At 47.6% G+C, this 14011-nt stretch overlaps 1 protein-coding gene across 4 annotated transcripts in view; it reads left to right on the top strand.

Moving 5' to 3' along the window:
* The first annotated feature begins 33 nt into the window (after positions 1-33).
* Positions 34-14011, top strand: part of LOC146042371 (uncharacterized) — a 36598-nt gene continuing 22620 nt past the window's right edge. Inside the window, exons 1-2 of one of the 4 annotated variants that reach the window (XM_083162344.1) lie at positions 34-59; positions 1455-1534. The gene's annotated coding sequence lies outside the window, so the exon portion shown is untranslated. Of the gene's footprint in view, positions 60-433; positions 583-725; positions 747-846; positions 1120-1454; positions 1535-14011 lie in introns of those variants that run through there. The other 3 variants (XM_083162342.1, XM_083162345.1, XM_083162343.1) reach the window with 3 other exon arrangements.

Raw genomic sequence — 14011 nt, 5'->3', positions numbered from 1 at the left:
AAAGGTGGTAACCCTACACCCCCCCTCCATATGGACCTTCTCTCATGAGGCAACAGGAGGTATACGCAGAGGGTAGGAGGGGGATATGATGCAGGGTGGGAGAGGGGCGGGTAAGAGGGGGGATGCAAGGAGTGAATAGGTCCTAGGACATATTGGGTAGAGGGACAGAGGAAGAGGGAGAATGCAGGGTGGGAGAGGTATATATTGTGATTAGGACACTGAATGGGAGAGGACGCAGGGTGGGAGAGGGGCACCAGGCACTGCGCTATGGTGCGGAAGTGACTGCACTGAGACTGCAGCGCTTGGTGTCACTAGTATCACCCCCCTCCCTGGAGGGTACCGTTCGTGACGCCACTGAGTGCACATATGATTTTGTTCATTGTGCATATTTGCCACATCCAAGATGTCCCCCGAGTAGGGACAGTCATGTGACAAACAAGCCACCGCTCTTGTCTCTATGCTGGGCAGTGACGCCATAACTCCTCCCAAAAGCAGGGCAGCGTTTCTCTCTGTGCGAGTGTGATTTGGTTGTGATGGAAAGGATCTGACCCCCGACCCTGAGGCTGCCCGGAGATGGACGAGGTGAGGGGCGGGGTCATGTGACTCGGGGTCTGCGGTCTGTTAAAGTGGGCAAGTGACGTCAAGCCACATTGGGGTGACCACACGAGCTGCAGTGTTATTACCACATACTTGCCTACATGACCCTCTCCTTCAGGGAGAAAATGCTCTGTTCCTGCACTTCCCTGGTAATGTATGATTGCCATCACCTGTGGTGAGCTAGGTAAAGGTGTTTCATCACAGGTGATGGCAATCATACATTACCAGGGAAGTCCAGAAACAGAGCATTTTCTCCCTGAAGGAGAAAGTCAGGTAGGCAAGCATGATACTTGTCCTCCTGGACTTTTCTCTGAATGTATTATTGTCATCACCTGTTTTGAACAGCATACCTCCCACCATGACCCTCTCCAGGAGGGACACCTTGCTCTGTTTCTAGACTTCTCCCATAATTAATGATTGCCATTACCTGTGTTGAAGAACCATTTTTGTGGGTATGCCAGAAAACACTGGTCGATCCCATGGGACAGCCCCTTGCCCGCCCCGCTGTGTGCGAACGCCATGGTTAGTGTGATACTCTCCGAAAGCACAGCTGGTCTGCACATGCATATTTACGCCGATACGCATGCGCAAACCCGGACCCGATTCGCAATTTATCTCATGAACCTGAATCACCCCCTAGGTTATTAATATTTTGGGGGCATTCTAATTGCCCGGTATGTTTTTAAATTGTGGCCAGAATTCTGTGCTAGCAAGTAGAGAACATACAAACTCAACACCAGTGTAATATTTCCAACAGAGATTTTTAATATAGAATGCTCAGGTGAAAGTTTGTCAAGTGACTGACAGGTGTCAATTGTACACGTCTCCTTTTCATGATGTTGTTTTTTCATGTATAGGGAGAACACAAGCCAAGAAGACAATGTATGGATGACAGTTATCTTCTTTCTAATCATCAGTGTCTCAGCGTTCCCTAATGGTAATGTATTATTATTTTTTCTATTTAATATGAGATATGTTTCTATGGGACAAAATATCTGGGTCATTGGTTAATGGTCATGTCAAAAATATTTATTTACTTGGGATGCGGTCATTTCGTCTACAGCATGATGGTCGACAGTCATTAGGTCGACATGGGAAAAGGTCGACATGGCTCTAGGTCGAAAGGTCATTAGTTCAAGAGGTCATTACTTCAACAATGTCTAGGTCGACATGGGGTTTTTCACTGTTTTTTGAGCCGACATGTGCCGACAGGCGGTATTTCATGCCCTACCACTAGTTTGTGGTGGGAGAATAATATTGTGTGCCGAGTGAGCGCAGTGAGCGATGCAAGGTGATGCGGTGCACTTTAAACTGTGTCCATGTCGTCTGTGTTGACATTCGGGTAAAAAAAACATGAAAAACCCAATGTAGACCATCATGCTGTAGACCATTTACTTTGCTTTTTTTTCTGATCCGTGTTTAGTTGTTGATGATCCCTTTTCTTAAAGTGCCACAACGAAGGGTAATGTATTGTGACTTTTGATTAAAAAATGTAAAAACAGATATTAGGTTCAGTGTTAGTCAACAGATAAGTGGCAGAACAAAGTATTTAAGGTGAACGCTATATGTTGCTTCTTGATCAATGGAGCAAATCCTGACATACTCAGTCTAAGCAATCCCAAAGGATTTTTTGCTAAATTGATTTATTTATTTATTAGCAGTTTCTTATATAGCGCACACAGATTCCGCAGCGCTTTACAGAGAATATTTGACCATTCACATCAGTCCCTGCCCCAGTGGAGCTTACAATCTATGTTCCCTACCACATGCACACACAGACATTCTAGGGTTAATTCTCTTTTTTTTTTTTTGTTGGGGGGGGGGGGGGGAGCCAATTAACCTAACAGTATATTTTTGGATTGTGGGAGGAAACCGGAGTACCCGGAGGAAACCCACGCAAGTACGGGGAGAATATACAAACTCCGCACAGTTAGAGCCATGGTGGGTATTGAACCCATGACCTCAGTGCTGTGAGGCGGTAATGCTAACCATTACACCATCCGCACTGCCCAATTGATGTAACAAACATTATTGCTATCTACTGTAATATGCCTTTACAATATAAATGGGTCAGTGGCAGTTGTATAGGTCATCTAAATCCCCAAATATACATTTTCATATTCCGTAAAAGGGAGTTTGGATATAGGACAAAAATCGGAAATCATAAAGCATGCTATGTCAGTTATGGATCATTAGACAAACACCAACTAGTTCGACAAGCATTAGGTCGACATGACTGAAGGACGACATGGGGTTAGGTCGACAGCCAAAACTTAAACATGGGGTTTTTCACTTCTTCTTTTTTTTTACCCAAATGTTGACACAGTCTGTACATAATCCCTGGGTGCGCCACGGTAACATAGCACTTGCTGAGATGGGCCTCCAGAGTGGTCAGCATGGCGTGCTCACCTGATGGCAGGTGGTGAGTACAGGGAGTCCTGATTAGGCTTGGGGGTGGAGTTTGCTGCTATTTATGTGTGGGTTTGTGTAGTGTACAGTATGTCAGTGTGTCCCTGATGACGGGGTTAACGTCACTGGAAATGATTAACAGTGAATTGGATATAACTCAACATTTTAACAAAAAATATTATTTTAGCAGCTCTTCCAACACACAGGGGGTGTCACCTCCGGTAGCCCTAATCCCGTTTTTGCGTCAGTGACACCACTTATAAAATAAAAAAGTTTCTGCACTGTACAGAAGCAGGATCACTATGTGAACACACAAAAATATCCAAATTGATTAATAAAAACAATTGCAGATTAATTATACACATATATCGTTTTCAATATCTCACAGTGAAATCACAATAGAAAAGAATATAAGGGATTCCAGGTGGATCGCATTTCCGTTAACAAATAAATAATGAAATAAAAAAACTTAAAATATTGATGCATCGAAAATAGTTTTTTGTTTTTGCTAAGGCAAATATCATGTAAGATAATATGCCAGTTTCTAGCCTTTAATAAAGCTGGACCCAGTCACCTCCATTTGTTAGGGCCCATACACACTCAGAGATTTTCATTTCAAAAGACTTTGCCAAAATCTCTGATAAATATATCTGTCACCAAAGTAGTGCGTACACACTGAGCTATTTTCTCCAAAGAGCGAGAGATGTTCAGGAGGCTGAAAATCTTTCCTATAAAACGCTATTTACATAATGGGCGGGGTTTGAATTTGAAGGGCGGGAGCAGGGGCCATTTTATTCAGTGCATTTCTGTTCTTGGGGCCTGATTCAGAACGGATTGCTGGGCTGTGTATAGTCGGAGCCCAAGCAATCAGGTAAACGCCGCCCCATCCCGCCATGCCTGGGTGAAAATCCCACCTATGTGCACGGCTACGATTTCATTTACAGCCGTGCCCGTAGGGAGAAATCTTCACCTGCGCCAGCAATGTATCCGTTACCGCTAATGTGCATGCGCATGGTTTTGTCCATTAAAGAAGAACCAGAATCACCGCCACAGTAACAATACCCGCCGTGCGCTTGGGAGATAGGAACTGACATCTGATCGAGTGTTGTAAATAGAAATCTTCCGTTCCTCTGTCCTGTACACTGTCAATGTCTTCTCTATGGTGATTCATTGTAAATCTAAAGCTCTGTATTCCCCGACCATGCAATGTCTGGCACTACATCAGCTCTCCCGCTTGGCTAAACCATAAAATACTGCAATTATCCCGGTCAGCTCACCTCAGAGCAGCCTGCCCTCCTGACTGACCGCAGTATTCGCTACTGGCGCAGGGTCACACAATTTAGCTGGATGGATTGAAGTTTAAAGCTGCACCTGGGTGATAAACGATATGTGTACAGGCACAAAAACAAAATATATATATATATATATATATATATGCTGTAGTCTAGTAATAATGATAGTCGGGGATCATGATCTAAGCACTGAGTTAGGGTTATAGGTACTTGTGTATTTTGGCGGCGCCCCCGATGTCCGTCGTACGATGAACGCATCGCATGCCATGCACCCGATGGCATGCAATGCGATGCGACGCGATTTTGACCCCCTATACGATCATGCTTTTGAGCACCCTAATGGGTGCTTACAATGTTAAATGCACCCCCACGCCACCCCCCACTATAAACGTGAACCCGAAGCGTGGCGAGGGGCGGCGGTACGCGTCCTACGACCTTTTCATACCCCCACTATCCACGTCGGCGTGGAGTTGAGAATAGAATAGTGTGGCGAGCGCAGCGAGGCACCGAGCCCGAAGCGTGGCGAGCGCAGCGGATACCTTCACAGGTAAACGCGTCTCTTCGCGGGCTTCACAGGTATCCGCGTCTGCTCGCCACGCTTCGGGCTCGCTGCGCTCGCCACACTATTCTATTCTCAACTCCACGCCGACGTGGATAGTGGGGGTATGAAAAGGTCGTAGGACGCGTACCGCCGCCCCTCGAGGGCTCGCTGCGCTCTCCACGCTTCGGGTTCACGTTTATAGTGGGGGGGTGGCGTGGGGGTGCATTTAACATTGTAAGCACCCATTTGGGTGCTTTACATTGTATAAGCACCCATTAGGGTGCTTATACAATGTTTAACCGTATGGCATCGTATGCCATGTACAATGGCATACAATTTCAAAATTGTATGCCATCGTGCACTATCGTACGATATCGCGTCGCATCGCATACCATCGTATGCGTTATGGTATGCGATGCGATGGGCGCCGCCAAAATACACAAGTACCGGGTTATATTTAATGAACGCTTGGGAGATTGACATCTGGGAGTGATCTTATACTAAACGTAGGACAAGGACCACTGAGCCTAAAATGCAATTGAAAAAAAGCTCCAAATACAACATTCAGAAACATTTCCACCTTCTCTGCCATCGATGGCGGGAAGCCACCTGCTCTCTGCTGTGGATTGCACAGCCATGACCATCGATGGCCGACGGTTCACTTCACCCACTCTGGTTGTCACCTGACTCACAAGTAGGATTCTCTCTCCTAGTGGGGTCATCTGCCCCCCCCCCCCCCCCCTTTGCAATCTTGGCCTCATGCTGAAATTCCTGCATCTGGCGCACGTTTTCTCATACGCGCATGCACCTGATGAGCAGCACTGCGCACGCATCTACGTTCTGTTCGTATAGAGGTTGTACGATGTACACGCAACAGAGCGATTATCGACAACCTGCGTACGTGCGGCGATCATAGTGTGCGAGGGCGGCGCTGGGATCCCACTCACAGTAAGGGGCCAATTCAGACCCATTCGTTAGGGTCCAAATTTATCCCCATACCCGGTGTTTGCGCATTAGCAAACCCCGGAAGTGAATGGCTTTGGCCATTCGCTCCGGGGAGGGATGCCAGTGGGGTGGGCGGGGTGGGCATAGGGGTACGTCCAATGTGAGCATGTCCACAAAAACGGTTGATGCACCATGAACACGCCGTGCGTAGACAGGCGGGTCGATGCCTGCTCGAGGCAGGCGGCTGACATCACATGACATCAACGCCCGCCCCGGATTCGGCCATCTCCGGCCACAATAAAAGTCAGTCTTGAATTACTTTTGTTAGCGAATCGAAAATAAATCATTTGATGGTGAGCTAACATCGAATTATCGCTCTTTCGTTCGGCCGCATGCGAGTGGATGTGTATGCAAACATACAGCGAAAGGACTGTGGGCGGTGGGAGCTCGGGCGTGCCTAGGTGGTAACGGGAGTGGTTGGAGAAAAGCATGTATGTCATGGCCATTTTCAGGGCGTATATTTCCTGATAGCTGAGTGATCATGCACATACATTGTTTATTAACAGTTTCTTATATAGCGCAGAAAATTCCATTGCACTGTACAATTGTAACCGTGATAAAACGAACAGACAGTCATAGAGGTTGGAGGGCCCTGCCCGCAAGCTTACAGTTTATGGCAGCGCTTTTCAACCACTGTGCCGTGGCACACTAGTGCGCCTTGTGATGTTCTCAAGTGTGCCCCCAGATATAGAGATTTCCACACCAGTCTACAACCACCACCACCAGTTCAACTGTTATTCACTCATGTGTTCATGTGAGGGCCAATGTATTTTATTTTTGTTACCTGTGAGGACCAGTGTGATTGGTTTTTCATATGGGGGCCAATGAGATGTTAATTTTTTTCCCTGTGGGTTCCAATGTATTTTTTTCCTGTGGGGGTCTGATGGTGTGCCTTGGCGATATTAATATCTTGATTGGTGTGCCACGAGTTGAAAAAGGGTGAAAATCACTGGTCTCTGGTATTAAGGTGAAGGGAGTGTCACAGCTGCATTGCTCACCTGACGGTTAATGGTTGCATACACAGACGTACAACAAGGGCTGGTTCGCCCCAGGTGGGGGGGGTTGTTGCGGGCACCACTGCCGCTGAGACGCTCCACTCCACGGGGGATGTGGGTGGATTTGCAACCAGCCCCCACTGCTCACCCGCTCTATGGCAGGGGGGGGGGGGGGGTTGGGGGATGAGGCCACCATAGAATCGTTCCACGGGTGGGGGCGGTGTGGTTACCGCTCACTTCGATCCAGGGGGGGGGGGGCTGCTCCCAAGTGCCGCCCTCCAGTGGCCGGTGAACCCCAGGAAAATGCCGAAAGCTGCCTAGTGGTGGCACCGGCCCTGCGTACCACTGCTGATACAGGAGGCCACAAGCAGACGGCAATGCGGTATCTCAGACACTCGGATGTGTCCCATGGTAGGGATTTGTAGGGGCATTAGTATAAGTCACAGATGCTTTTGTTGTATAAGAAACAAGGACGGCCGCGACTGTGTCCCGACAGCCCAGCCCTGTGATATATATACAGTGTATTGGCTAGTACATCTCATGCTTCTAGAATGTCCACTACAACCTGGTCAAAAGGTCGACACAAGCAAAAAGGTCTACGTGAAAAAGCTTGATACAAGAAAAGGTTGTATTTTTCCCATTTTCCCCCCAGTTTTTAACCTTATTTCATACATTGCTATCCACGTGGACAGCAAAGTATGGGGGACATGTGGTGAGCATTGCACTAATTGGGGGTCCATGTTTTCAGGTGTTGACATTGACACAAGAAAACGTGAAAAAGTCATGTTGGCCTTATGCTGTGTCAACCCTTTTCATGTTGATGGTTTTTGCTTGCGCCGACTTTTGTACCATGTCAACCTTTTGCATGTCCACCTTTTGGTGTCTACCTGTGATTGTTTATCAAGACACAATAGACCTTTCCATCCACACCCCAATTGTGGCCCCTCAGAAATGCACAGTAATATTAGTAACGGGTACTAGCCAAACTTGGGGCCCGATTCAGGCCTGCCCTGCCGCTTCGCCAAACGCGCCGTCCTGCCGAGTGAATCACTGCGGCACAGTGCAATCCGATGTGTATGCTTACACCACGTCCCCTCGCTTCGGGCGCGGTTCCTCGCTACGATTGGCACACTATATTGTTCTCCCACCGCGCCCTAGTGGATGGTAGGGCATGAAATACCGCCTGTCGGCACATGTCCGCTCAAAAAAAAGTGAAGAACCCCATGTTGACCTAATGACCCTGTTGACCTAACCCCATGTCTTCCTAGTTGTGTTGACCTAATGACCCTGTTGACCTAACCCCATGTCTTCCTAGTTGTGTTGACCCAATGACCCTGTGGACCTAACCCCATGTCTTCCTAGTTGTGTTGACCCAATGCTTGTGGACCTATCCAATGATCCATACCCGTTTTTTTGTGGGCACGCCCATAAAACTCGGGCCGATCCCCTCCAAACGGCCCCTGCTTGCCCATCATGTGGCAAACTCCCCGGCGAGTGTACAACTCGCCGAAGGCGCTCGCTGTGGGGATTTGCACATGCGCATAATTGCACACGTGCAAACACCCACCATCAGCTGGGGGAGCCAATTCAGACCACAGCGATCATGTTTGAATCAGGCCCCATGGCGGACGCTATGGCTGCAGTTGCAAAGTGCACAGAACTTCTAGATTCTATTTCATTCTTCTTCTTTTTTTAAAAGTTATCTGTGCAGAACGGATGTATGACAGCAATTAGCCTGCATCCCATTTGGCAAGATAACATTTCCTCAGCAGAAAGTGTGTTATCACCTTATTGACAAGCCGGCAGACAACTGTGAGAATGATCCCGGGAATGTTAGTTTGTAGTGATGGATCTCACACTGTCATCTGTGTGCTGTAATTAGACATCGCTGGATACCTTGTGCCACTCCTTAAAAGGACGTGTTTGATGTGCAGACATAAGGACTCCTTAGTATCATTTATGAATCTTTTATACGGAGACCAACAAAACAGCCTCTGTGTCGCTCTTCATCTTATCTAGATGCTTACAGGCTGATTCAGAGGGAGTGCTGCAGCTGTGTCCGTCTTCGTGCGTACGCGTCACGTTGTGACTCATCTGCAGGAGTGTGCGCACCATGCCATCTTATCTGTAGTTACACGTGGCGAGCGCAGTGGCAGCTAATTTGCCCAGCCATCAAATGATTTGGCCCCTGCGCCCAAGACTGCGAGCGGCTGGCGACGTTTTATCCACAGGCAACGCTGCGATTTTTGCTGCGTTGCGCGTGGACCAGAATAAGGCCCTAAATCTGTTTTTAGAGATGGAGACAGGCTTGTCTTTCTCTGCACTGTCCGGTGGCCACCCCTGCTGCAAGGTAGATGCACACACAGCTGCACAGAGCTCTCTGCATACCACAAACACCAGCAGAAGGAGCTACTGAGCAGCCATGTGGATCCCCAGCAGCAGCAGCAGCTCGGTGCTTGCATGGACCCAGCAATGATTAATCTCCTTCTGTCCTCTGTTGTGTATGTATGTATGCAGTGTTGTGTGATATGTATGTATGGGGCATCACATGGTTAGCATTACTGCCTCACAGCGCTGAGGTCATGGGTTTGAATCCCACCATGACCCTAACTATGTGGAGTTTGTATATTCTCCACGTGTTTGCGTGGGTTTCCTCCGGGTACTCCAGTTTCCTCCCACAATCCAAAAATATACTGGTAGGTTAACTAGCTTCCAATAAAAATGAACCCTAGAATGTCTATGTGTACTCTGTAAAGCGCTGCAGAATATGAATGCACTATATAAGAAACTGGTAATAAATAAATACATTTCTCTGTCGTCCATCCTGGTGACACAGCTAACCATGGGCTATAGGAGGGTTCGCAGGAGCAAGGCACCTATGCTATCTTTACAAAACAGGTACTTTCGTAACTGATGGGGCGACTGTGTAAGTTGCTATGCCAGCAGCAATCAAAAAAGGGATTGTCAGTCCCTATATGTAACAATGGAAAAAGGAGGGATATGATTGCGCTAGATTGATGGCAGAAAGAGGCTGATGATAAATGTAAAAAACACTTTTAATTAGTACAATTGTAACAGTAAAAATTAGCAAAAGTATGCATAAAACATATCATTAAAAAGAACAGGTGTATGAAGGTTGCTGCATCCAGTAAACATGATCAGATATCACCTTATTGTGGACCCACAGTTCATAGTGGGGAGAGAGGGGGGGAAGAGATGTGATGTAAAATCCTCCAGACAAGTAATGTCCCGTCCCTTACGTTGCTTCCTCCAAATTGATAACGGGGGTGATCTTTATCCCGATTGGAATATCTGAAGCCGTAGGTGGTCCACTTAGATGGTTGATACGGGTACCTTAGAAAGGTGGCGTTCTAGACTTCCACTCTGCCAAAGAATCCCTTACAGAGTTTCCCATCTCTACAAAATCAGCCTTCCTAAAATCTAACACCTTTGTTTTTGTGTGCGATGAGTCGGTCTCTGTCTTTATTTTGAACCATACTGCTTGATGGTCACTGGATCATAGATTTTCACCTACATTTATGTCAGAAATTCTGTCACCATTTGTAAGTATTAAGTCTAATATTGCGTCCTTACGAGTGGGATCCCTATCCAATTGCTGGAGGGATGCTTCTTGCAAGGAATTCAGCATGTCCCTACTTCTGGTGGAACTTGCAACAGGCAGCTCCCAGTTTACATCAGGTAGATTAAAGTCTCCCATGATTATCACCTCTCCTTTTAATGCCATTTTATTGATGTCCTGCAATAGGTTCTTGTCTAGTTCCTCTTCCTGACCTGGTGGTCTGTAGATCACCCCTATACGAAGAATCGCCTTCTCCCCTGTTTCTATGGTCACCCAAAGGGCCTCCGTTTTGTCTTCAATACTTTGTATTAAGGTAGTCTTTATATTTTTTTTCACATATATTGCAACCCCTCCTCCAATTTTTCCCATTCTGTCCTTCCTAAATAAAGTATATCCTGGTATAGCTGTGTCCCAGTCATGATTTTCATTGCACCATGTCTCTGTAATAGCCACAATATCCAGTTCATCCCTTGTCATTATTGCAATTAGTTCTGGGATTTTATTTCCTAAGCTCCTAGAATTTGCATACATAGCTCTTAAAGTTGTGTTTGTGCTTCTCCTGCTGCTAGCTATGTTTCCTATGATTGCTCGGGTCCTCAAGAGAGTGAGGACACAGGAGGTACAAGTCATACTGATAGCCCCGGATTGGCCCAGGAGGTCTTGGTATTCAGACATACTGAGGTTGTCGACGGACTCCTGGCGTCTTCCTCTTTGACCAGACCTACTCAAACAAGGACCGTTTCTACTCCTGGACCTAGCTCGGCTCAATTTGACAGCCTGGCTTTTGAAAACTCCTTATTAAGGAAGAAAGGTTTCTCAGGTGTTGTTATCCAAACCATGCTTAGGGCTCGCAAGCCTGTGTCGGCAGCTAATTATCATAGGGTTTGGAAAATCTATATCAGGTGGTGTGAACGTCAGAATGGACACACTTCTAGGTTCCAGGTCACTAGACTTTTGGAGTTTCTCCAAAATGGGATTTCAGCGGGGCTTAGCCTGCAGTCTTTAAAGGTACAGCTGTCTGCTTTAGCCGTATTCTTTCAGAAAAGGGTGGCTCTGTTGCCAGAAGTACAGACTTTTTTACAGGGAGTAATGAGACTTAAACCCCCATATAGGCAGCCGGTGGCGCCTTGGGACCTGTCTCTGGTATTGTCGGTTCTACAGAAACCTCCATTTGAGCCTTTAAGGTCGGCTGATCTTAAATATCTTTCTTGGAAACGTACTTTTCTGTTAGCCATAGCCTTGGCTAGGCGAGTTTCAGAATTGGGGGCCTTTTCTTGTTTTTTATGATGACAGGGCTGTACTTAGAACAGTTTCTAACTAATGTAGTGTCGAATTTCCATTGGTACTTGTTTCCTAGCACGGCCACACCGATTTGTATCGGGGTAATCGTGTCGGAAAAATCGCGTCGGTCGCATCGCATGCGATGCGACCGACGCGATGGACCCGATTTTTACATTGAATCAAATGTGAATAGGGCCCCTGGGACCCCCTCAACGGCACCCCACGATTGACGCCAACCCGAAGCGTGGCGAGCGCAGCGAGCCCGCGAGGGGCGGCGGTACGCGTCCTCCGACCTTTTCATACCCCTACTATCCACGTCGGCGTGGAGTTGAGAATATAAAGTGTGGCGAGCGCAGCGAGCCACCGAGCCCGAAGCGTGGCGAGCGCACGCGTATAACTTCACAGGTATACGCGTCCCCTCGCGGGGCACGCTGCGCTCGCCACGCTTCGGGCTCGGTGGCTTGCTGCGCTCGCCACACTTTATATTCTCAACTCCACGCCGACGTGGATAGTAGGGGTATGAAAAGGTCAGAGGACGCGCACCGCCGCCCCTCGCGGGCTCGCTGCGCTCGCCACGCTTCGGGTTGGCGTCAATCGTGGGGTAACGCTCACAATGGGGTTGCCTAACTTTTTAACAATGACGGGGCCATATACAATGTGAAATGGGTCATATTGGCCCATTTCACATTGTTTGCTATGTAAAATGGACTTAATCAAGTCCATCTCATCTTGTGCCATTATAATGGCACAAGACCGACGCGATGCTCCCGATTTTAATGTTAAAAATATTTTAACATTGAAGCCTATGGCAAAATCGCGTCGGTCGCGTCGCGGGCCATGTTAATGCACGCGACCGACGCGATGCTCCCGATTTTGCCTTTGCCGGCAAAATGGACCTGATTTCAAAGGAACTTGGGTCCATCGCGTCCATCGTGTACCTTAACTTTAAGGTACACGATGGACAAGATTGTGGCCGTGCTAGGAAACAAGTACCTTTCCATTTAAACCAGGAGATTGTACTTCCGGTGTTTTGTCCTCCAGAGGAGGCCAGAAATAGGGACAAGCTGAAGAAATTGGACATGGTTCGTGCTTTGCGCATCTATGTAGACAGAGTAAAGGAGGATGCTTCATTTGGGCGAGCAGTGATGAGAACTGCAAGCCTGAACGTACCCTCCCAAAGGACCGGCTCTTGAACTTCCCATGGTTGAGCTGTGTCACCAGGATGGATGACAGAGAAAAAGGGATTTTTGTTAGAACTTACCGTTCAAATCCCTTTCTCTGAGTCCATCCTGGTGACACAGCGATCCCTCCTTTACGCTCAGTGTATACCGTTCATGTATTGTCATGTTATTTGGTTATTTTTGAGTTGTGCATATTAATATGTTCAGGCGTTGTACTGAGTAATGTATCCTAGTGTGCTTTAGAAGTTGAACTGAGGAATGCTGGGATGCAGAAGGGTGCCTTGCTCCTGCGGACCCTCCTACATCCCATGTTAGCTATGTCACCAGGATGGACTCAGAGACAGGGATTTGAACGGTAAGTTCTTACAAAAATCCCCTTTTATGTATGCATGTGTGCAGAACAAAAATGTATAATCACTGCGGCTTGGCTAAATTCTTTAATTAGTTTGAATTCATTTTATTTAACTGTATTTGTTTAGGAAAACTTTGCTTACTTCCACACAATGAGTTAATGCATGATACTTTTATATAAAGAAATATTATTTATTTTTCTACAGTACATAGAATCAATTGAGGCATAATAGTTTACAATCAAATACACATCAAATATAAAAGTCTCAATCCTACTCTCATCCCAGCATGGGTACTTGTGTATTATCACGGCCCTCGGCTACGCTACGCTACGCTGACAACGTAGCCGGCGCTGTGATAATATACTCACGATCCCCGCACTGACCCGGCGGTGACTGACGACGGCTCGCGGAGCCCGGCCACCAGAGGGAGAGACACATCGTGTGGCAGGGGGCCAGAGGCAGCAGCGGGAGTCCTGGTGCGGAGGAGGTGACGCGCAGCCAGGGGTTTCCAGCAGCCGGTGCACAGTGACCGCTCCGGAGACCGAGGAAGCGCCGAACATGCTCCCCTCAGCGCATCGGCATTATTGTTGGTTCGCTGACGTCATCCAGGGGTGCGGCGGGGAGTCGACGCATCATCGGGGGCAGGGGAGGAGGCAGTGCTTAGAGCTAGCGCTGCTCCAAGCGCTTCCTCCTCCATAGTGTGAACGGGAAACGGGTCGCTCCACCCGTTTAACCCGTTCACACTGCACAGCAACATGGCAACGAACCGGTAAGAAC

This window comes from Crinia signifera, chromosome 19 (assembly GCF_055691185.1).
Source record: "Crinia signifera chromosome 19, ASM5569118v1, whole genome shotgun sequence".
NCBI classification, from domain to species: Eukaryota; Metazoa; Chordata; class Amphibia; order Anura; family Myobatrachidae; genus Crinia; species Crinia signifera.
This window is presented reverse-complemented; position numbering and strand designations above follow the sequence as displayed.